A 23,827-nucleotide genomic window follows, 5' to 3' on the forward strand; every position below is an offset into this window, starting at 1 on the left:
TATGAAGTTGTGGAGGTAAAGCTCAGAGAGCCTCCTGGGTATATGAATGCCCAAGTACGGGATGGAGTCCTGTTTCCAAAGGAAAGGGAAGGAATCTTGGCAGTGTAACACCTCAGACTGGGGGAGCGAAACATTCAGGGCATAGGACTTGGAGAGATTGATCTTTAGATTAGACAAGACTCCGAATTGTGCCATATCTTTCAGCAAACTTGGTAAGGAGACACGAGGCGATTGAAGCGATAGGAGCATATCGTCGGCAAATGCCGCTATTTTAAATTCGGCATGTGGTGTGGAAATCCCCTTAATATCGGGGTTCGCCCTAAGTTTAATCAATAGGGGCTCTAGAGTTAGGACAAAAATGAGGGGCGAGAGAGGACATCCCTGGCGTGTCCCATTGCTAATGGTAAAGGCGTTCGACAGGTGGCCGTTCACTTTCACCCTCGCCGAGGGGTTAGAGTAAAGTGCCGCTATGTATGAGCACATGCGGGTCCGAAGCCCTATCCGCTTCAGCACTTCCCGCATGTAGTCCCAGGCCACTCTGTCGAACGCCTTCTCAGCATCTAAGGATAGGAAAAATCCCTGGGTTCTTGAGGAGGTGAGCCAGTGGTGAAGGTTCAGGGTACGTGTGGTATTCTCCCTCGCCTCCCTGCCTGGAATAAAACCCACCTGATCGGGAGAAATGAGGTTGGGTATGAGAGGCAGAATCCTGTTGGCAAGCATCTTGGCGTACAATTTGATGTCCACATTTAAGAGTGAAATGGGTCTGTAATTAGAGACCGAGGTCGGGTCTTTGCCCTCCTTCGGGATGACCGCAATGTGGGCCTCCAATAGCCTGCCCGTAGAGGTCTGGGGAAGAGCAAGAGAGTTAAAGGTCGTTATCATCCTAGGCGATAGGACCTCTAGGAAGGATTTGTAGTACTGAAGTGGAAGGCCGTCAGGACCTGGGCTCTTTCCTACTTTCATTTGGCCAATGGCCGTGTTTAATTCCTCCACAGTCAGGGGCTTGTCCAAGCCTTCAGCTTGTTGTCTGGTGATGGGTTTCGGACAGTACTGTTCCAGAAAGTTCTGTATTTTGTCAACACGGGTAGTCGAGGAGTCAGGGGCAGGGTGTTCAGTCGGTAGATTGTAAAGGTCCGAGTAAAATAATTCAAACTGTCTGGCTATATCCTCGTTCTTGGAGAGAAGAGTGCCTTGTCTGTCACGTATATGGTGAATTGTGGACGGGGCCTTAGAGGCCTGTATCGTGCGTGCCAAGAGTCTCCCACTCTTGTTGCCGTGTTCGTAAAACACTTTTTGCCTGAGAACGTAGCGCCTCCTTGTTTGTTTCCCCAGTTCATCTAGCAGTGTGGACCGAGTGAATAATAACTCTTGGAGTGTGGCCTGTGAGGCTGAGTGTTTGTGGGACGTCTCTAGTCTACTAATGGTATCAGTCAGGGATTTAATCCGTTCTTGGTGCGCCCGCTTGGCTTTCGTTGTCAAGGAGATAAATTCTCCCCGTAAGACACATTTATGGGCTTCCCATACTGTAACGGGGGACACGTCATGAGTACAGTTCTCTGCAAAATACAATTGTATTCGGGATTGGACTTGTTGTAATGTGACCGGGTCTTTCAGCAAGGAGGGGTTCAGTCTCCAGGTCTTCGTCTTGTGCATCAAGTCAGGGAAAGAAAGGGTCACCGTAATAGGGTGATGATCCGAAAGAAACATCGGTTCAATTGAGGCTCGCGTAAGGAGAGAAAGGTCAGTTTGCGTTAGAAAGAAGTAGTCAATTCTAGAGTATTTCAAGTGCGGTGGGGAATAAAAGGTATAGTCTCTGTCATGTGGGAACAAGGTGCGCCAGGTGTCATGGAGAGAAAGGCCCTGTAATTGCAATTTGAGTTGTCGCAGCGCTCTGTAAGGCAGCGCAGACACGCCTGTGGAGGTATCAACGATGGGATTCAGTGGGGTATTAAAATCTCCGCCTAAAAGGACTATACCTTCCTGGAATGTAGATAGGAGATCACATACCTTCCTGAAAAAGGAGACTTGGTGTGCGTTGGGGGAGTATATATTGGCAAGCGTAATAGGCCTGGAGGCGTACGTACCTTTAAGAAAGAGGTATCTGCCTTCTGGGTCAATTAAAGAGTCGGACAATTGGAAGTCAGCATATTTCGAAATTAGTATGGACACCCCTTTCGTTTTGGAGTCTGGATTCGTAGAGTGTACTACCGAGGTATATGTGCGATTAGCTAACTTGGGTATAGAATCCGAACGAAAGTGGGTCTCTTGAAGAAAGAGGAAATGGGCTCTGTGTTTGGTCAAGGCTGTAAGTACCTGCGATCTTTTTTCAGGGAGGTTCAAACCTTTTACATTGAGCGAAACACATTTTAAAGTAAGTTGGGTCTGAAGAGCTTTTCCGGGTTGCATGTTAGCTTGTGTTGTATGGGGCGGTAGAGATAAGGAGCCTACGTAGTAGTAGTGTGGGTACAGTAGTCTCTGAGGTGGCCAACAAGGCTCGCCGTGAACTGAGGTTCCAGGGCGAGAGCGGACCAGAGGAAAGGGAGGAAAGGGAGAGAAGGGGGAGATAGGGAAAAGAAAAGAAGAAAAGAGAAAAGAGAAAAGAGAGAAAGAAAAAAAAAAAAAAAAAAAAAATATACCAGCAGAGAGAAAAAACACCCCCACAAGGGGGGAAGGGGGGGTTAATAAGCAAGATAAAGGAAGCGAGAAGAGGAAGAGGTATAAGGGAGAGAACAATAACAGGAAGAGGAGAATGGCAGTGACTGGGGCCTTGCACCCAGGAGGTAAGTGGCTTCGTCTGATTGAGGTACAGAAAGGATTATGTACCTCGAAATACCGGAGGTGGGAACAGAGAATTCTGCCCACCTATAAAACCGGGCCGGAGTGTCAGCCAGTGCCCGAGGGTACCGCTGTGTGGGAGCCGGGGAATGAAAAGAAGCCAAGTGGCTCCGCACCTATGAGGACTAGATGTTATGAGAGTAGTAAATGGGACATCAGAACAGTGCTTCCAATACTATCGAGTAAGTCCGCAGTACAGGTAAAGAACTCAGGGCTTACGGAAGCAACAGATCAACAATTTCAAAACAACACTAGAAAAACTATGTGATTCACCGGGTGGATCAGAGGATTAACAGAACGTGTATAAACTAGAACAATAAACAGTTAACACACCAACCATGAGGCTTGGTTATAAGCCTGCTGTAGATTCGGCCATAAGGTCCCCCCTCCAGAGTCCAGGAGCCAATCATCAGCATTCAGATCCCCCTCACAGAGAAATTGGACGAGAGGCTACGGGTGACATTTGGAAAATTACCGGAAAACATAAATAGAGCAGCCCAGGGCACGACCCCTATACTTGCAACCATTGTGGTCTTCTTCTGAGCCAGCGTACTATCGTCTTGTTAAAACCTGGGTATCGAGATCCCCTAACTTAGTAACAAAGCCCGGGGACTCGGCAGCCAGTGTAGACCGCAGGGGGGGGTATCCCATCTCACCGGAGACTAGAGGTAGAGCTCCAGGGAACGTCGGAATAGGCGCGCGGGGGAGGGGAAGGAGATCACCCCATCAAGGGATAGGAAAAAATCCAAAGTCCCCATCTGCGACCGATCCGTACCCAAAGCTTAACCCAACCCCACCCCCAGGGGGGCCCTGACAAACTTCTTACACAACAGTGAGGCATATTCAAGGGGGATTCCAATTCCACCGGGGGGGCGGGCTCGGCCCACACCGGGAAGCCAGCACTAGCCAAATACCAATCGGGGAGTAGTGAAGCCAGACGGAGCTGGATCTGAGAGGCACAAGGTGGTGATTGTAGCAATTTCACCCGGCTTCTGGTCGGCTAGGGTCCAGCCCCCCCCCCACCATCATCAACATAGAAATGACAGACAACATGTGAAGAAGCGGAGTCATCTCAGTCGGGCATGTAGGCATGTCCCTCATGTAAAGTATTAGTAATAAAAAATACAAAATAAAAAAATTAAAATGAATGAAGAGAAAGAAAGAAAAAAAAATTTTTCTCTCTTCCCCCCCCAAACAAACTTATGTGTAAAGTCCAGCGAAAAGCATACAAAAAAGGGGGGTTCAAAAGCAATCCTGGTTTCCCGTGTAGAGTAGGTGTGGGGGAGATAGAGTCATCTGGATCAAAAAGGAAAAATAATAAAAATTAAAACAAAAAGAGTACCTGGGTTCATGGTGCAGGAGTATGGGTCCAGTGTAGTAGCGAGCATAAGGCCATACTGCAGAAGGGCTCGTCAGCTTCTCGTGTATAGGGATGGCCTGCAGAATCCAGAGAGGGGGGCAAGACCAAGCTCCCGGAGGAATCAGAAACAGGAGGGGGACAAAAAAAAGGGGGGGGAGCAACAACAAATAAATCAAAACAAAAAGAGAAAGAAAAAAAAAAAGTCCATAAGAAGTATATGTTCAACAGTTACGACCCACCCAGTGTAGGCCTAAGCCAAAGCAGTTAAACATTCTGTTGATCCCGTCTGGGAGTCGCAGCTGGTCCTGGACTGCGCCCGGATGAATCCCTTCGCGAAGGACGAGCAGCCGGTGACGTTGGGTCCAATCTGCGGCGTCTCGAGTGTTGCCTGTGGGGTCTGGGCGATAGGCCATGCGAGACTGGCTTCCACGGTTCCGATGGGAAATAGAAGGCGCACCACTCCGGAATGTCCACCCTGGGGATATCAAGCTGGTCACAAAACACAGGTAGATCTTCCGGTGTGCGTAGCAAGGCAGTACGGCCCCTGGAGGAAGCCGACAAGCAGAATGGAAACTTCCATCTGTATTGGATGTTTCGCGTGCGCAGGACCTCCAGCAGGGGGCGCAGCGCGCGTCTGTTCTGCAATGTTATGGGGGAAAGGTCCTGGAACAGTTTAATGTCCGCTCCATTAAAGATAACGCGACCTCTTTCGCGCGCTTTCCGAAGGATTTCCTCTTTAAGCGGAAAATTCACAATACAGCATATAATGTCCCTCGGGGGATCAGGTTCACGAGGGGGGGGGTCTCAACGCTCGGTGTAGTCTCTCCATCTCTATAGGGGAGTCTGCAGGGCGGCCTAGTAAGTCATTGAAAATAGAGCAAATGGCCTGTGGTAGCGCAGGCGAGTCTATGTTTTCAGGGACCCCTCTCACCCTCACATTATGCCTGTGACCCCTATTGTCGAGGTCTTCTACCTGGCGATGGAGTTCAAATATGTGGGGGAGTTGAGCGTCATAAGCCCTCTGTACTTGCCTGATAGCCTCCGCATGAGTGTGTGAGGCCTGTTCCACTTCCACAATGCGGTGAGTAATGCCGTGTATATCCGCCTTCAAGTCCGAAACTGCGGCGGCCAGCGTGTGTTTAATATCCATGGCCACTTTCTGCAGGTCCTTCTGGAGGTCCAGCAAACCGAAGGGGCGTTCCGGAGCGTCGTCCTCATCCATCGGCAGGTCGGCAAGGCTACTACGCGAGCTCGGTGATGAGGCCCGCGGCATCTGGGAGGCCTGTGATGCCTCGTGGTTGTGCGCCTGCTGGGAGCGGAATAGCTCCGGGATGTTTTTGCCCAGCTGCGTACCGGGATCTTTCAGCGTACGAGGAGCAGGGGTGCCTCTGTTAGATTTCCCCATGATTCGGGCGATGCTGCGGGTTATTTACTGTCCCTAGAAGGCAAGATTCGTCCTCTTCGTGCGGGAGCTCAGGACTCAAGCAGCCATCCTGGTTCCCGTTCAAGCCACGCCCCCTAGTATATGCTTTTAATGTATCCCATATCGTATTAGTTGGGGCAGTGTCTATATTGAATACTAAAAACTCTTTTAATCTTTTTGGAATTTCTTCTACATCTTTCATTAGTTCAAGCCAAAATGGGCTTATTCTCCAACCCCCCGTTATTTTTCTTTTTTCCCCTGTTCTCAGTACTATTTTCAAAAATGAGTGGTCAGATATTCCCCTAGGTAGGTACTCTATATTTCTTACATCTTGCAGCGCTTCCTCATTGCCCAGGGCTAGGTCTATTCTGGATAGTGTTGAGTGAGAACTTGAAAAACAAGAATATTGCCTTACATTCATATTCCTCACCCTCCACATATCCAGCAGTCCTACTTCCTTCAGGAAATAACTTAATCTTGTTAACCCCGTTTCTCCTGATTGAAGTTTACTGGGGAACCTGTCAGCCCCTCTATCAAGCACTTCATTGAAATCCCCCAAAATTATTACCGGTACCTCCTCTTTGTCTGCCAGAAAATCCATTAGTCTATACACCACCTCCATCTTAAACGGGGGTGGCACATAGACACACGCCAGAACACATGGCCTATCCTCCAAAACACAATATAAAAAAATATAACGGCCCAGTTCGTCTAAACTGGCCTGTCTGCAGATGAATCTCACCCCTGTTCCTATCATCACACACACTCCCCTCGAGTAGGATGTGTGGGTGGAGTGGTATTGATTTTGATACCTCCTATTTTTAAATTGGGAAATAGTTGATTTTGTTAAATGTGTCTCCTGCAGACAGGCCAGGCCGATCGCATGTCTATCCAGCATCGAAAAAACTGCTGCTCGTTTAATCGGGCTCCCCAAGCCTCTTACATTCCAAGAGGCAACATTAAGTACCTTATCCAACATTATTCAGCATATAACGGAACAAAATTAAAATAAATAAGCAAAAAGGGGGTGGAACTTCAAATTTTGTGAAAAATATCCTATAATATCTCATTCTACTCGTATTTCCCCCATATCCACCTAATTTACAAAATCCATGCAGGTGTGTCATCTTTATAATAGTAGCTTCCAGTTGAGCTACTGTTTGTGTGCAAAATATACAATATACAACTTTCAACCTTCTGTGATTTTCTGTATTCAAAATTATTTGTCCCCTTCTACCCTCCCTCCTTTTCCAACCCCTCCCAGCCCCCCCCCCTCCCGCCCTATCCCCCCGACCCACCCCCTCCCTCCCCATCCCCCCAACCCACCGCCACCTATCTAGGTACTCCCTTAAGGGGGTATACATGGCCCTTACACACTCCTCCCTTCCATCCTTCCCTCCCTTCACTTCCCCACACTTATTACACTCTACTTCCACCCTAGGGGAGACAAACACCACAGGTAAAATAAAACAGATATAAAGAAGAAAAAGTGAAACCTTAATCCCTATCTCCCCTACTATCATTGTTTCATACCTCATTTAAATCTCCCTCAACTCTCTCCCTGTACTCCATATAAAAAAAAAAAAAAAAATTATTCAAAAAAAAAAAGAGACCCCGATTCCCCTCCCCCACCCCCTTAATGCGTCTGTAATGACTCCTTGTTAGCCTCGAGCCATAAGGTTACATCTCCCGGGGCGTCAAACACCCGTATTCCCCCCAGTGTCGCTATTCGCAAGCGTGCTGGGTATAAAAGGGCATATGTAATCTTATGGGTTCTTAAGGTACGTTTAACCTCTAAGAAATCGGCCCTGCGCCTCTGCAGTTCTGGTGAGTAATCTGAATAAAAAGAAATCTTTACACCATCATACATAACACTCCCCATATCCCTAGCCTTACGCATCAACGTCACTTTATCATTATAATTAAAAAATTTCAAAATCATTGGTCTAGGACGACCTCCAGGAGGCGGGGCTTTAAAAGGGACCCGATGGGCCCTTTCTATTGAGAAAAAAGGTGAAAATTTTTCTCTGCCAAATAGTTCTATGAACCATGTCTCTAAAAATTTTATAGGGTCAGAGCCTTCGCATCTCTCAGGCAGTCCCAGCACCCTAATATTGTCTCTTCGAAGTCTATTTTCTACTTCATCCATTCTGGCGGTTTGGCTGGTTAGTTGTTTTCTCAAACTGTTAACCTCCTGATGTAGTGGGTGTAAAACATCTTCCATTTGACTTATCCTTATTTCTAATGCTGCCGTTCTTTCCGCTGCGTTATGTATGTCCTGTCTAATCAATAGTAGCTCTTCCTTCATATTTTTAAATTGGCCGCATAGATCTCCCAGCGAGTTTTTACATGCATTAACAGCTTGAAGGACCTCTCTTAATGTTGGTTCCTCTTCAATAGGGGGATTACCTTTGGTACCTAATTCGGTCTCGTTTTGGGTTGTCCCTTGATGTTTGCTTGCATTCTTTGAGCTGGGTGCTGCTGCAATTTTTGAGCCTGAAGGACCTTGGCTTTTTCTATCCACTGATCCCCCCTGTTGTATTTTTACTTGAATAGGCTGGGCTTGTTGTTCCGTTTGCTCCCCCTTTGTTGGAGACTGACCCGATGTACGGGTATACCGCTCTAATTTTGCTGCAGCTGATCGTGCAACCTGAGCGTTTTTTTCCTTTGAGGAGCGGAGGTGTTGTGTCCCTTCGTTCTCCTCCAGTGCCTGATCCTCTCCTCTCCTCCTTGACATCTTTATTATTCAGGAATGGTACAAAGAGTCTAGGCCTGACCCCAAAAAAAAAAAAAAAAAAAAAAAGTGGGGGATAGTAATAGTAATAGAATAATAGCTCAAAGCAGCTAAAAAATATAACAAGAGGGGGGGGGGGGAGGGGGAGGGGTGAATCCCTGTACTGAGTCAACCAAGTGTATATAGACCAGTCAGTTTTCCTTCAGCGAGAGCGTATGTCAAGTGTCTTGTTATTATACCGCGCCTGCGGAGGGCTTATAACATTTAACCTTTAAGCAGCTGTCCTTTCAGGATTCTTTTTGCCCGGGTATCAAAACACTGATATTCACACAGTCATTGTACCTCCCAGTCAGGATTACAGAGATATTAGCCAGCCTGGGGTATCCTTTAAGAGTCTCCTCAAATAGACAGCTTATTTCCACAGATAGAAGCAAAAGTTTTCCTACCAGGAGGGAGAATAAGTGCTTACTCCAGTCCTGGTCCCAGCTGCTCAGCGCTCTGCTTTCTGTCAGGCCTCCCCCACCTCCACTTCACATACCTCGGGAGCCTTCTAGCTTCCTCCGGGCTCAGCTGCTGGGGCGTCTCTCAAAACGATATTCAATTCGCCTCCGTCCGTGCCGCGTCTCGCTGTATTCTCGCGGTCTTTGCACTGCTCTTCGACAGTCCTCGGCTTCTCTCGGCGGCCTTCGGCGTACCTCGGCAATCTCCGGCTATTTCCGGGTGCATGCGGGTACCTTCGGAAATCTCCGACCTTAATAAGTTCTCCGGAGCTCCTCAAGCGTTCGTATAGGGCCGCCTCGCCGCTCTGCCTTCCCAGCCAGGGTGCACTAGACGTCGGAGCACAGGGAGAGAACCCGCCGGCGCGTCATTCACCTCACATCACCTCGCCGTCTCCGCACCTCCCACACCTTCCGCATCCGGCCACCTTTGTTATGAAATTCAATCCCATGGTGCCTTTAAAACTGGGGAACGTGTTAATTGTTCAAGTTACATGGATGAAGGTGTGTACTGTTGTCAAATTGCCAGGGTAGAGATGTTGAAGGCCCTTACTCCTGTTTATGGATGGTAGTTTCACATTTTACCTACCGGTAGGTCTCTTTCATACCTCTTGTCCTTTCTGTCCAAATGTACCCTTCACCGTCCTCCAAAGAATCTCTTGTCCTTAAAGAAGATCTCCAGGCTTCTTCACAAAACATTAAAATTCAGCAGCTACAAATACCGTAGCTGCCGACTTTTAATATTAGGACACTTACCTGTCCAGAAATCCAGCAATGTCACCCCAGACGATTTTTCAATTGGCTCTTGGGTGCTGCTGCTGCTATTTCTTGTAAGGGAAACTGTCAGTGAAGCCTTGCGACTTCACAGCCGATTCCCTACTGTGCATGCGCAAAGCGGGCTGCTCTCTGTGAATGGCCTGGCAGGGAAAGGAGCAGGGGGGCAGAACTTCTGGGTGACTTGGACGTGGTGAAGTCAGCCGGAAATGGGAGTGGGTACCTGTCAAAACCAGGTAACCGCTCCCCCCGAAAGAGGCCAAATGTGGCAGCAGAAAGGAGGGGGGGGGGCAAACAAGCGAGCTTCCCCTTTTGGGTAGAGCTCCACTTTAACATGTAGGAAGACAGACGAGCCCTGACTTGCAGAGTTTGCCCTTCTATGTGGGGCCATCAGTTTGTTGAGAGGTTGTTTTGTCTCTTCAGTGTAATTTCCTAATTAAAGTGCAATGCATGCACCAAGTTACTTCTCTTGTGGTGGGCATTGGGCCTTCTGGATAAACAAGTGTAGCACATAGCACATAGGAGCCACAGATGAACTTGGATCCCCTACTCCTGAACAGCCAGGCACACTAAATTTTCACAAGTGCCCAGAGTCAGAGAACAGTCCATGACTTTGTTTTTGGTATTTATCGAGGGTTATTAACATGGATAGGGATGGCAAGTAATGGTTTGCCCACTTGAATTCAGCAAAACTTTCAGCAAACCTTCAGGGACGTCTTCCTATATACTGTACACTTACTTGCTCCAGCTGAATCACTGTAGAATACATGGACAGGCTCCCAGTCAGATTTGTAGCAGTAGCCCTTTACAGGCAGGAACTCGTAGCCCCATGTTGTGCAGCAAAAATTGTGAAACAGCTTTTCACTACACTTCTATGGCCAATGATCCCAGCACCACCTCCTCAGGCACCGCCAACCCACCTGGCTGCAGCCGCCCCCCCCCCCCTTCACCAGCCATTCAGGCTAACTCCCACACCAGTCCAACCGACTGACTCCCCACCAGCCCACCCAGCTGACTCCCAGGAGACCTCCCAGGGAAGGATGAAGACCCGAGCACACTGCTGTCTTCAGGGAGACTGGCTACATGTAGCAGTTTCTCCCCTTGTTAGTCCCCAACACTGTTGCTGCTCACTCTGTCCTCTCTCTTGCTCCTGCACCTCTAGAAAAGCCTCCTCTGTGTGTTTTAGAAGGATCCATTCCAGCACTCGAGCTCCAGCCCAAGGCAATGCACCACCCCAGGCTAGGGGTTACCCCTGGGGGCCAACGACAGCCTCCTCAACACTGCATCTCCATCTTCCACCCGACTGACCCTGCTGGCATTGACCATGTCTATTTATGGAGTGGTCTTAGCCCACTGCCAGCCTACCACTGAGGATTGGCTGAGGCACCGTAAATATAGAAACAAAGCAGTATGCATAAAAACAGGTCAATTTATTCAGACAAGTGGCAACTTACAAGAGGGTGGACAACGAAGTTTATGTCAGACCTGCCAGGGGTCAGTGGAGCTGTGGCACTGAGGGACCGTGTAAACCCAGGTGAGTCCGCACCAGATGGCAAGTGAGGCAGGGAACATCCACCCGATGTGGATGCTGAAGTCCAGGACTCCATGAGACAGCGTTCACAGAATCCCGGCCGGATGTGATGTCAGTGCTGGGGGGGCAGGGATACTGGATGTGGCTAATGTGTTTCAGAGCCTCCTCTGGCTCCTTTCTCAAGAGCTGAGCCAAGATGAGTCATCCAGCCCTGAAACTTATTAAACCCTGACCAGATTCCACAGCTCAGGCTTCGTCCTGAGCTAAACTAAATTTTCCTACTCTACTTCTAGCACACACTAGAGGTTGCTACAGAAGCTATGTGTCTCTAGGCTTGAAAAACACAGGAATGCCATGTTTATTAAAACTCCTTTTGAGGTTTTCCAACACTACAGCCAGCAATGAGGACTTTTCTGAGATTTGCATAGATTTATTGGAAAGAAGTGTCCTGTAACACTATTTGGTATGAGTAGGGAAAGAACGCTCTAAAAGACGCAAATGACTGCAACACACTTTGTGGAGGTGTATGGCCGCCAGGCCCCTGTAATGGAGCTGCTTGGCACCCTGATTAGGTTCTTCCTTCTGGCAAACAGTACTTCAAGCCCTCCAAATCATTCCAAGTAGACAGAGAGCTAATACCAGCCTTTTACCCAAAGCATTGTAGACAGACAAGATGTTGGGATAGAATGACTGTTTATTGAACAGAACTGCAAGTTTTTATTCAATCAAAAGTAGGTCAGTCACCACATGAGCAATAAAACCAAATATTTACCCAAAACATCGTACAATGGTGTAGATAATGAGGTAGAGCTCACACAAGGCTAATCCCATCATAGAAACCTCCAAGAGTTAGCTAAATTAACCAATAGACAAAAACAAAAGGTGAATGGGAATTGACACCTAGACAATGCTTTGATCAACCAGGGAAACTAGACTGCCTAGCAACTGTCTTTAAAAAGACCCAGGGCTGTCCAAATCGTATTAACCAGCTTTCTTTTCACATACATCTGCTTACTGAGCGTCAAATTCGCAGAGACCATCATGGTTCCCATTACTTTTAAATGTAATAATGTCCTTTTGCATTATATAACAGGATAACTTCCTAAAAGCTTGTCGCTCCCCTGAATGCGAGGGCCCATAGTCGGTAGGAAAGAGACTAGCCTGCAGTCACCTCCAAAAGTCCCTGTCCAGCTTGGGTCTGTCACAGGAGCTCGGGAGGCTGTGCAACTTTTAGGACTTTCTTTCCCTACTAGATGTTTTGAGTTGGGACAAGCTCTGTCCTTGTTGGCACGGCTAGCAGTTTGACCTCAATATCATTGAGCCACTCTGGGGAGATCTCAAACATGCAGTTCATGCAAGACAGCCCAAGAATTTACAGGAACTGGAGGCTTTTTGCCAAGAGAAATGGGCAGCTTTACCATCTGAGAAGATAAAGAGCCTCATCCACAAATACCACAAAAGACTTCAAGCTGTCATTGATGTTAAAGCGTGCAATGCATGGTATTAAGAACTGGGGTATGTAAACTTTTGATCAGGGTAAATTGGGTATTTTCTGTTGCCATTATGATTGAAAAAGAGTAAACACAATTGATTGATAATAAATGGCTTCAGCCAAACACTAACCACGCGTGAAAGAAAAGTTTTTGTGTTATTTTGTGTTATCATTCATATTCTCTGAAAAATGGCCAAAAAATCATAAATTCTTCCAGGGTATGTAAACTTATGAGCACAACTGTATGTGTGTGTGTGTGTGTATATATATATATATATATATATATATATATATATATATATATAAACCTTTTAATCTTATATTTTCTTTTTTTCCTTTCAGTCAACAGGTACATTAAGTCTGGTACAGTACTCCGGGGTTGCCGACCTTTTTTATAATTGCTGTGCTAAAAGCAGAGCTAAACAAAATGATTTCTACTAACATACAGCTGAATAAGGTTCCATTCCCATATAAACGAACAGACGTTGCACAGTAAACCGCAGTAGTCTACATTGTGGCAACTGCCCCTTCCGGATGCAGGGAGTCCATGGTAAGGGATGGCCTGGAGTGAAATTCAGCGCATCCCACGTCCCCCTTTTTTTTGTCCTTTTTTTGTACAAACTAGATTTTTATACAAAAGTGACACTTCATTCATATTACTGTACAGCAGCGCAGTGTGTTCTGCTGTTGTACAGTGAAATGCGATCCTGTCCAGTGCTCTGCGAGATTACTGCAGATCACTTCAGTGCAGCTCCTGGCTGCATTGCGGCATGAATAGAACATATAGAAAACAATTGTTTTCTGTGTGTCCCAGTGGTGACCGGCGTTCATCCAATGCAGCAAAATTCCGGTCACCACACGGTGCCATTTGACCCTAAGTTATCTAAATAACTCAGAGAAGGGACATATTCTCCACTTTTTCTCCTGTAGAGATAGTCATCTAGATCTTCAATCTGCATTAGGATTCGGCAAGTGCAGAGCTATTGCTGGGATTTCTTATTAGCCCTTGTACACACGGTTGGAGATTCCAACAACCAAATCCATCGGATTTTGTCCGTCGGATTTTGTCCGACGGATCTTGTCCGAAACTGTTGCATACACACGGTCGGACAAAGTTGTTGGAAAATCCGATCTTTCAGAACGTGATGACGTTATTTCGTTACGATGGGACTACGTTCAGGCTAGTAGCCAATAGCTTTGATGTAGGAATTTGATCTGAGCATACGTGGCACTTTGTCCGATCGGAATTCTCTACACATGATCGGAGTATGTCCGATCGGAGCATTTTGTCGGAAAATATTTCCGGCAAGTTGGAAAATTTGGTCCGACGGATATTACGGAATATCTGACAAAACGCTCCGATCGGACACATTTCATCGGAATCTCCGATCGTGTGTACAAGGGCTAAGGTTTGATTCACACCTATGTATGTTGCTTTTGAGCGTTTCAGCAGTGCTTTTTGCTGTGCTTTCCGCATTATCGGACACGTGGTTTTGATGCGTTTTTGATTCTTTCTTTCTTTTTCTTTGGCCAGTTTGTTGTTTGGCAGATTAAATAATTCAGAATGCATCAAAAACACACTACATGCTTTTCTGCTGCTTCTCCATGAAAGTCTATTGAAACAAAAAAGCAGCATTTCCCTGCCCCCTTTTTTCCAAAAATGCAGAGGCACAAAAATGCATTGACGTGAATGTGTTCCCTAGGAACCCATATTAAAAATAATGTCCTGCATTTCTTAGACCCATTTCACACTGAAGGCACTTTTCAGGCATTTTAGCATTAAAATAGCACCTGAAAAGCCCCTCTAATGCCTCCACAGTGAGAAAGTCTGCATGCTTTCACACTGGGGTGGTGCGCTTGCTGGATGTGAAAAAAAGCCCTGCAAACAGAAACTTTGGGGCGGGTTGGAAATGATGTATACACCACCTGCAAAGCGCTTCAGCAGCACCGCAGCAAGTTTTAGCGGCGCTTTACTGCTAGCACAGCCCCAATTTAAAAGGGGTCTTAGCCCTTGTACACGCGGTCGGAAATTACGACCACAAAATCCGTCTGATTTTTTCCGACAGATTTTGTTATTACACACGGTCGGACAAAGTTGTCGGAAAATACGATCGTTCGGGAACGTGATGACGTTCATTCGTTCCGACTGGACCACGTTCAGCCTAGTAGCAAATAGCTTTGCTCTCGTACTTTGATCTGAGCATGTGTGGCACTTTGTCCGATCGGAATTCTCTACAAACGATCAAAGTCCGATCGGATCATGTTGTCGGAAAATGTTATATCCAGCTCTCAAACTTTGTTGGTCAGACTTTCCAACGGAAAAAGTCAGATGGATATTTTCCGTCGGAATGTCTGAACGTGTGTACAAGGGCTAAGTGCAAGCAATTCCATGCTCATCGGTCTTAGGCTCGGTTCGCACTAATGTGTTTTTTTTTCATGCTAAAGTATGTACAATCTTTGTTTCAATGTTTCTTTGTATAAGGATTTTATATCTATTTTAGTATATACATGCATAAATTGTAAAAAAAAAAAAAAAAAAAAAGTTTAAACAAAATTTACCAAGCCCCTTAGCAATTTTCTTTTTGAAGGGAAAGCAAAGTCAATTTTGTAGTGAGCACATTTTTGGAAACATATTGCAGTAGTAACAAAGAGAGGGAATAGATATGGCGCTATACCGGTAAGTACGGGCTCTCAGTATACTGGCAAATAAAATGCGGACTTAAATGTGTTATGTTGTGTTAGTGAACCTCATATGAGTGGGGGCACATATAATTTTCAGCGTGCTAGTTGATTTAGCATAAAAACATGTATTGTATATATTTCTCAGCGTGCTGGTTAATAAAAGCCAGAGCCAAAAAGTATCACAAAAATCGCAAAGTCACAAATAATCATAAAATAAAGGTCATAATATCACAGGACCTAGTGACCCTGTTATGAAATGCTTATCACTGTATCAAGGCAGTATATGGTTATTAATAAAGTGCATGTGCAAATAAATTCTTATGTGCTTAAAAAAGGAAGGTAAAGCTGAGAGTAAAACTAAATGTGATAACTGGTGCAAAAACCGTGTGTGTTATACTGGTATGCAAAAGAAAAATACATGAATAAAAGTAAAGAGTGAATAATCTAATATTTAGTCCAATGTGATGCTATATAATAGGCATAGACATACCATAAAAATGCAATAAAAATGCAATAAAAATGCAATAAAAATGATATGATGTAAAAATAAAATTAAAAATTAAAAAATATAGGAATATAAAAGATGCAGGTGAATTGTGAACAATAAACGTGATAAACCAAGTCTCTAGTGAGTGACGGAATATTCCGCAGGTGAGAAAAGGAGGGGGGTGATGGTTTCCAGCGGTGTTCTTCGCATTCAGTGACTATTAGTGTGTTATATTATTATGCTCTCACCGGAAAGAGGACCCCATCCGGGGTGGATCAACCTTCACAATATTAGCTATTGTGCCGCTCTCTGGCTTCCTTCAGCTGTGAAAGTTAGGGATCCCTCGTTCCTCCGTGAGTGCGGTGTGCCACGTTTATATAAGGTAGAGAAGAGGCACATCCATAGTGTGATACTGTTTTAAAACTTTGTATTTATTGCAGCAAATAGGTTAAAACTACTTACAAACAGGCTGATTAAAATTGCGGTATTGCATACAACTTTAAAATTCCCGCTCTGTAATCTCCTTCTGAGCTCGAGGTGTACGCTGCTTGGCCATGCCCTACGCGTTTCGTCACACGGACGTCATCTGGAGCGGCCATTTTCGTACACCTTTCATGCTTTATAGGGTGTATTGTGTTTATCGCGCGTGCGCGGTCAGTCGGCGCCATTTTAAGTGAGGGAATGCCCTCATACTATGGTGCTGCGCGATAGGCACTATACACTCGGGAATTGGGACTACACAATAAACTAATACCGGACATACAACATATAACTAACGTAGTTATGCAAAAAGAGTGGAATACTGGTACACAAGTGTGATGTTGCTAGCAAATATGGGGGCATTTGTACTGAAATAAATGTGGATACTGTCTGGACATTTACGCTCCATTGCAGAGACATGGGGGATATTATATATAGAGGATGTGTAATGCACTGCTCTTTTGTCAGAATGAATGAAGAATAATAAATATTAGATAAACGGAGATAGAATTCCAATGGTGGAAATGTAGATAGGATATTGGTGGGATGGGATCGGAGCAGGGAGAAATTGTGAAAATATATGGAATAGAAGTATATATAAAAAAATAAAATAATATATATATAAAAGTGTACATGTATATATATGTAAAATAAGATGGATTAAAAATCTTCTCAGGGTGTGATATATGGGCGGATATATGATGTTGTGTGAAGATGGGTGAATATAAAAATAGGGAAATATAATACATAATGAGATCAGAAAGATGTGAGAATAGAAGAAATGAATCGAAATATGTATGAAAAGTAGTGGATCAAGTGGTTGTTATAATGGCTATCTTTGTAGACCCCAGTGTGACTGATAGAGAAAGTATCAAAAAACCAAAAAACCAAAAGGTCATGTAAAGTTGATTTTATACTTTGAAGACTTTATGCCTATGAATGTCGGTGACAGGATCGGGGTGGAGGACTGCTGATATTGTCTATATTGAGTGGCATAAATGTGTAATTAATTCAATGTGTTACATTCGACCTGGATAAAAGATATAATTAATTGAATGTATTACATTCGACCTGGATAAAAAACTGTTCAAATATGTTAATAGCTGTTAAAAATTAGTTGAAAAACAGTTAAAAGTTAGTTAAAAACAATTGAGGTCCAGGTTACACCCTACAGGAATGAATATAGACCTGGACCTCAATTGTTTTTTAACTAACTTTTAACTGTTTTTCAACTAATTTTTAACAGCTATTAACGTATTTGAACAGTTTTTTATCCAGGTCGAATGTAATACATTCAATTAATTATATCTTTTATCCAGGTCGAATGTAACACATTGAATTAATTACACATTTATGCCACTCAATATAGACAATATCAGCAGTCCTCCACCCCGATCCTGTCACCGACATTCATAGGCATAAAGTCTTCAAAGTATAAAATCAACTTTACATGACCTTTTGGTTTTTTGGTTTTTTGATACTTTCTCTATCAGTCACACTGGGGTCTACAAAGATAGCCATTATAACAACCACTTGATCCACTACTTTTCATACATATTTCGATTCATTTCTTCTATTCTCACATCTTTCTGATCTCATTATGTATTATATTTCCCTATTTTTATATTCACCCATCTTCACACAACATCATATATCCGCCCATATATCACACCCTGAGAAGATTTTTAATCCATCTTATTTTACATATATATACATGTACACTTTTATATATATATTATTTTATTTTTTTATATATACTTCTATTCCATATATTTTCACAATTTCTCCCTGCTCCGATCCCATCCCACCAATATCCTATCTACATTTCCACCATTGGAATTCTATCTCCGTTTATCTAATATTTATTATTCTTCATTCATTCTGACAAAAGAGCAGTGCATTACACATCCTCTATATATAATATCCCCCATGTCTCTGCAATGGAGCGTAAATGTCCAGACAGTATCCACATTTATTTCAGTACAAATGCCCCCATATTTGCTAGCAACATCACACTTGTGTACCAGTATTCCACTCTTTTTGCATAACTACGTTAGTTATATGTTGTATGTCCGGTATTAGTTTATTGTGTAGTCCCAATTCCCGAGTGTATAGTGCCTATCGCGCAGCACCATAGTATGAGGGCATTCCCTCACTTAAAATGGCGCCGACTGACCGCGCACGCGCGATAAACACAATACACCCTATAAAGCATGAAAGGTGTACGAAAATGGCCGATCCAGATGACATCCATGTGACGAAACGCGTAGGGCGTGGCCAAGCAGCGTACACCTCGAGCTCAGAAGGAGATTACAGAGCGGGAATTTTAAAGTTGTATGCAATACCGCAATTTTAATCAGCCTGTTTGTAAGTAGTTTTAACCTATTTGCTGCAATAAATACAAAGTTTTAAAACAGTATCACACTATGGATGTGCCTCTTCTCTACCTTATATAAACGTGGCACACCGCACTCACGGAGGAACGAGGGATCCCTAACTTTCACAGCTGAAGGAAGCCAGAGAGCGGCACAATAGCTAATATTGTGAAGGTTGATCCACCCCGGATGGGGTCCTCTTTCCGGTGAGAGCATAATAATATAACACACTAATAGTCACTGAATGCGAAGAACACCGCTGGAAACCATCACCCCCCTCCTTTTCTCACCTGCGGAATATTCCGTCACTCACTAGAGACTTGGTTTATCACGTTTATTGTTCACAATTCACCTGCATCTTTTATATTCCTATATTTTTTAATTTTTAATTTTATTTTTACATCATATCATTTTTATTGCATTTTTATTGCATTTTTATGGTATGTCTATGCCTATTATATAGCATCACATTGGACTAAATATTAGATTATTCACTCTTTACTTTTATTCATGTATTTTTCTTTTGCATACCAGTATAACACACACGGTTTTTGCACCAGTTATCACATTTAGTTTTACTCTCAGCTTTACCTTCCTTTTTTAAGGCACATAAGAATTTATTTGCACATGCACTTTATTAATAACCATATACTGCCTTGATACAGTGATAAGCATTTCATAACAGGGTCACTAGGTCCTGTGATATTATGACCTTTATTTTATGATTATTTGTGACTTTGCGATTTTTGTGATACTTTTTGGCTCTGGCTTTTATTAACCAGCACGCTGAGAAATATATACAATACATGTTTTTATGCTAAATCAACTAGCACGCTGAAAATTATATGTGCCCCCACTCATATGAGGTTCACTAACACAACATAACACATTTAAGTCCGCATTTTATTTGCCAGTATACTGAGAGCCCGTACTTACCGGTATAGCGCCATATCTATTCCCTCTCTTTGTTTTCGTATCTTTCCACCCATTTGGGTGGAAATTAATAGAGGCTGCTCTTACCTTTACTTTGTACTCAGTTTTTCATCTTTAGTTCTAAGATTCCATTGCGCAACCTACACCCCATTTAATATTGCAGTAGTAGTAAGTAGGGATGAGCCGAACAGCCCCCACCCCAGTTTGGTTCGAAGCAGAACATGCGAACAGGTAAAAAATTTGTTCGAGCACGTGAACACCATTAAAGTCTATGGCACATGAACGTGAAAAATTGAAAGTGCTAATTTTAAGGGCTTATATGCAAGTTTTTGCCATAAAAAGTGTTTGGAGACCCGGACCCTGCCCCAGGGGACATGTATCAATACAAAAAAAAGTTTTAAAAATTACCGTTTTTTTTTTCAGGAGCAGTGATTTTAATAATGCTTAAAATGAAACAATACAAATGAAATATTCCTTTAAATATCATGCCTGGGGGGTGTCCTTAGTATGCGTGTAAACTAGCACATCTTTCCCATGCTTATAAATGACATTTCTAAAGGAAAAAATGTAATTGAAAACTGCTCGCGGCTGTAATGTATTGTCGGATATAGATAAAATATAGATAAAAATACCAAATATACCAAAAAATTATGGCGTGGATTGTCATCCCCAAAATCCATACCAGGCCCTTCAGGTCTGGTATGGATATTAAGGGGAAAAAATGGCGTGGGGGTCCCCCAGGCAGTATATATGCTGAACAGCAGTATATTTACTATACAGCCTGCCCTATATACTCTGCAGAAAATTGGGCCTTAGGTGTTGGTGGTACCAGAACACTGTTATACTTGTTGGGTGCAGGAACGGGCCCTGCTGTGAAATATTATATCAAAATAATAATTACATGCCCCTGTTAAACAGGTGTGCAGGCAGCCTTATAGAGTGTGGAGCGTGGACTTAAGCCCCATACACACTATCAGTTTTTCTGCTGAGTCTTTCCTTCAGGTTTACCAAAACCATGTAGTGGAAGGGCCTGCCTGACTGCATACACATTGAAACTCCTAAGGTTTGACCTCATATTACATGGTTTTGGTAAATCTGAAGGAAAAACTCAGCAGAAAAACTGATAGTGTGTATGGGGCTTTAGTCCCCCTGGGCTATGATTTCTTTTAAAAAAAGTCCCTGCTCCATTTTTCCAAAAATGCAGAGGCACAAAAATGCATTGATGTGAATGTGTTCCCTAGGAACCCATGTTAAAAATAATGTCCTGCATTTCTTAGACCCCTTTCACACTGAAGGCGCCTTTCAGGCGTTTTAGCGTTAAAATAGCACCTGTAAAGCGCCTGAAAAGTGCTTCTCATGCCTCCCCAGCTTGAAAGTCCGCAGGGCCCACCCTTCCCCACAGCACCCCCCCCCCCCCCCCCATGTTGAGGGCACGTGGCCTGGTACAGCTTAGGAGGGGGAGGCTTGTCCCCACCCCCTTTCCTGACCAGCCAGGCTATGCGCTCAGATAAGGGTCTGATATGGACTTTGGAGGGGACCCCTACGCCATTTTTTTGGCGTAGGGCTTCCCCTTTAAGTCCTTACCAAGTGAAGGGGCCAGCGAGGTGTCAATATTGCTGTGCTAGTCCCATCTACCTGGAGCCACTTTCAAAATGATCGGACTTTTCTCTGTGTGTGGGCAAGTCCGTTCATTTCAAAAGTCCGGCGGACTCCCGCCATTGTCTGGCGGATTGTGTGGGCAGGTCCGCTCTTTCGGAAAGTCCGACAGACCTCCGCTGCAAAGTCCGGCGGTTTGTTTGCCGGACTAAATCCGCCGGATAATCCGATCGTGTGCACGCGGCATAAGTGACACTGCAACTACTGTTGCTTAACCACTTCAATACAGGGCACTTTTACACCTTCCTGCCCAGACCAATTTTCAGCTTTCAGCGCTGTCACACTTTGAATGACAATTGCGCGGTCATAAAACACTGTATCCAAACTAAAATTTTATAATTTTGTTCCCACAAATAGAGCTTTCTTTTGGTGGTATTTGATCACCTCTGACATTTTTATTTTCAGCTAAACAAATAAAAAAGGACCTATAATTTTGAAAAAAAATTTTTTTTTTTTATTTGTTTCTGTTACAAAACTTTGTAAATAAGTATGTTTTCTCCTTCACCGATGGGCATTGATGGGGCTGCAGTGACGTGCACTGATAAGGCGGCACTGATGATGGTCACTAATATGCAGCACTGATGGGGCACTGATAGGTGGCACTGATATGCGGCACTGATAATCACTAAAAGTCGACACTGATGGGCACTGAAAGGTGGCACAGGTGGACACTGATAGGTGGCACTGATGTACACTAATGGATGATACTGATGGGCATCACTGATTGGCAGGCATTATTGTTTGACACTGATTGGCATCCATTGTGGGCACTGATTGGCATCCCTGGTGACCATGGGTGGCATACCTTGCGGTTGCTAGTGGTGTGCATTCCTGGTGGTCCTGGTGGACTCCCTTGTGGTCCAGTGTGGGCATCCTCGGGGAGGGCTGCGCTGATAATCAATCAGCACAGACCCCCCCCTGTCAGAGGAGCAGCGATCAGCGGCTCTTCCTGTTTACACTGTGGTCAGTTGTGATTAGACATGGCTGATCATGTGGTAAAGAGTCTCTGATGGAGACTCTTTACCTAGATTGGAGTTGTCAGACTGACACACCACAACAACGATCGCCGCGATGCGTGCCCCCAGGGGAGCGCAGCGGCTTGATGTCCTGGGTGCAACCCCTTTGCTGACGTCATATTGCTCTATGGCGGGTGGCAAGTGGTTAATAGCTAAGCAACAGTAGTTGCAGTGTCACTAATGCCGCGTACACATGATCAGACTATCCGGCGGGCTTAGTCTGGCGGACAAACTGCCGGAAAGTCCGCCGGACTTTCCAAACGAGCGGACCTGCACACACACAACCGGACTTTTCCGCCGGACTAGGTCCGTCGGACTTTTGGCGGGAGTCTGCCGTACTTTTGAAATGAACGGACTTGCCCACACACGGAGGAAAGTCCGTTCATTTTAAACGCGGCTCCAGGTAAACAGGACTAGCTCAGGAAGTCAATGTCGCCGACTCCATCGGCGAGATTAACACCTCGCTGGCCACGCACGACCGGACTTTCCCAGCGGACAATCTGCCACATTATGGCGGGAGTCCGCCGTACTACTGAAATGAACGGACTTGCCCACACACGGAGGAAAGTTTGTTCATTTTGAACGCGGCTCCAGGTAGACGGGACTAGCGAAGGAAGTCAATATCGCCGCCTTCGGCGGCGAGATTGACACGTCGCTGACCCTGTCACCTGGTATGGACTTAGAGGGGAAGCCCTACGCCGAAAAAGCGACGTGGGGGTCCCCCCCAAGGTCCATATAAGATCCTTATCCGAGCACGCAGCCCGGCCGGTCAGGAAAGGGGGTGAGGACGAGCGAGCGCCCCCCCCCCCCCTCCTGAGCCGTACCAGGCCGCGTGCCCTCAACATGGGGACAAGGTGCTTTGGGGTGGGGGGACCGCAGTCCGGCGGACAATTTTTGAGTCAAAACCACTTTCTAAGTCCACCGGACTTTTGGGGAAAAAAAGTCCGCCGGAGCCCACACACCGGATAGTCTGATTGTGTATACGTGGCATACAAATGCTTTTCTATGGGGCTTGTAGGAGGAACGGAGTGATTTATCAAATGTGCCCTGTGAGGTGCTGGCACCACTGTGAGTAACCAGACAAGCTGACAACAGTGTGTGTCGTTAGACTTGATCTGCATTGACAACCTTTTAGTATATCCCCCTTAGCAGCTGTAGTACCTGGTGTGAGCCGCACTCCCTAGGTATTCCACTGCCTCTCATTCTCCCCTCATTGCAGAGCCCCCCTCTACCCTCATCCCCCCATTACACAGAGTGCCCATCCTCTGCTGAAAAGTTTACTACTACTGTACTTACTTCAGTTTGTCGGCGCCACGCTCCCTTCCTGTCCCATTTAAATGACGTCACCTCAAAGACCGGGACTAGAAGTCACCTGTGAGGTGGGATCTCACTCTGCCTGACAGAGAATGCAAAGTAGTTTAGACTGGTACAGGGTGCAGGTAGGGTTGCCACCTGTCCAGGATTTACCGAGACAGTTCAGGGGTTTGAATCATGTGTCCAGGTTTCAGTCCACCTGAACCCCGGACACAATATTTAGACAGGAATGTGGCTC

The sequence above is a fragment of the Lithobates pipiens genome, unplaced genomic scaffold (assembly GCF_037356315.1).
Source record: "Lithobates pipiens isolate NorthernLeopardFrog02 unplaced genomic scaffold, aLitPip1_a1.2 Scaffold_23, whole genome shotgun sequence".
Lineage (NCBI taxonomy): Eukaryota > Metazoa > Chordata > Amphibia > Anura > Ranidae > Lithobates > Lithobates pipiens.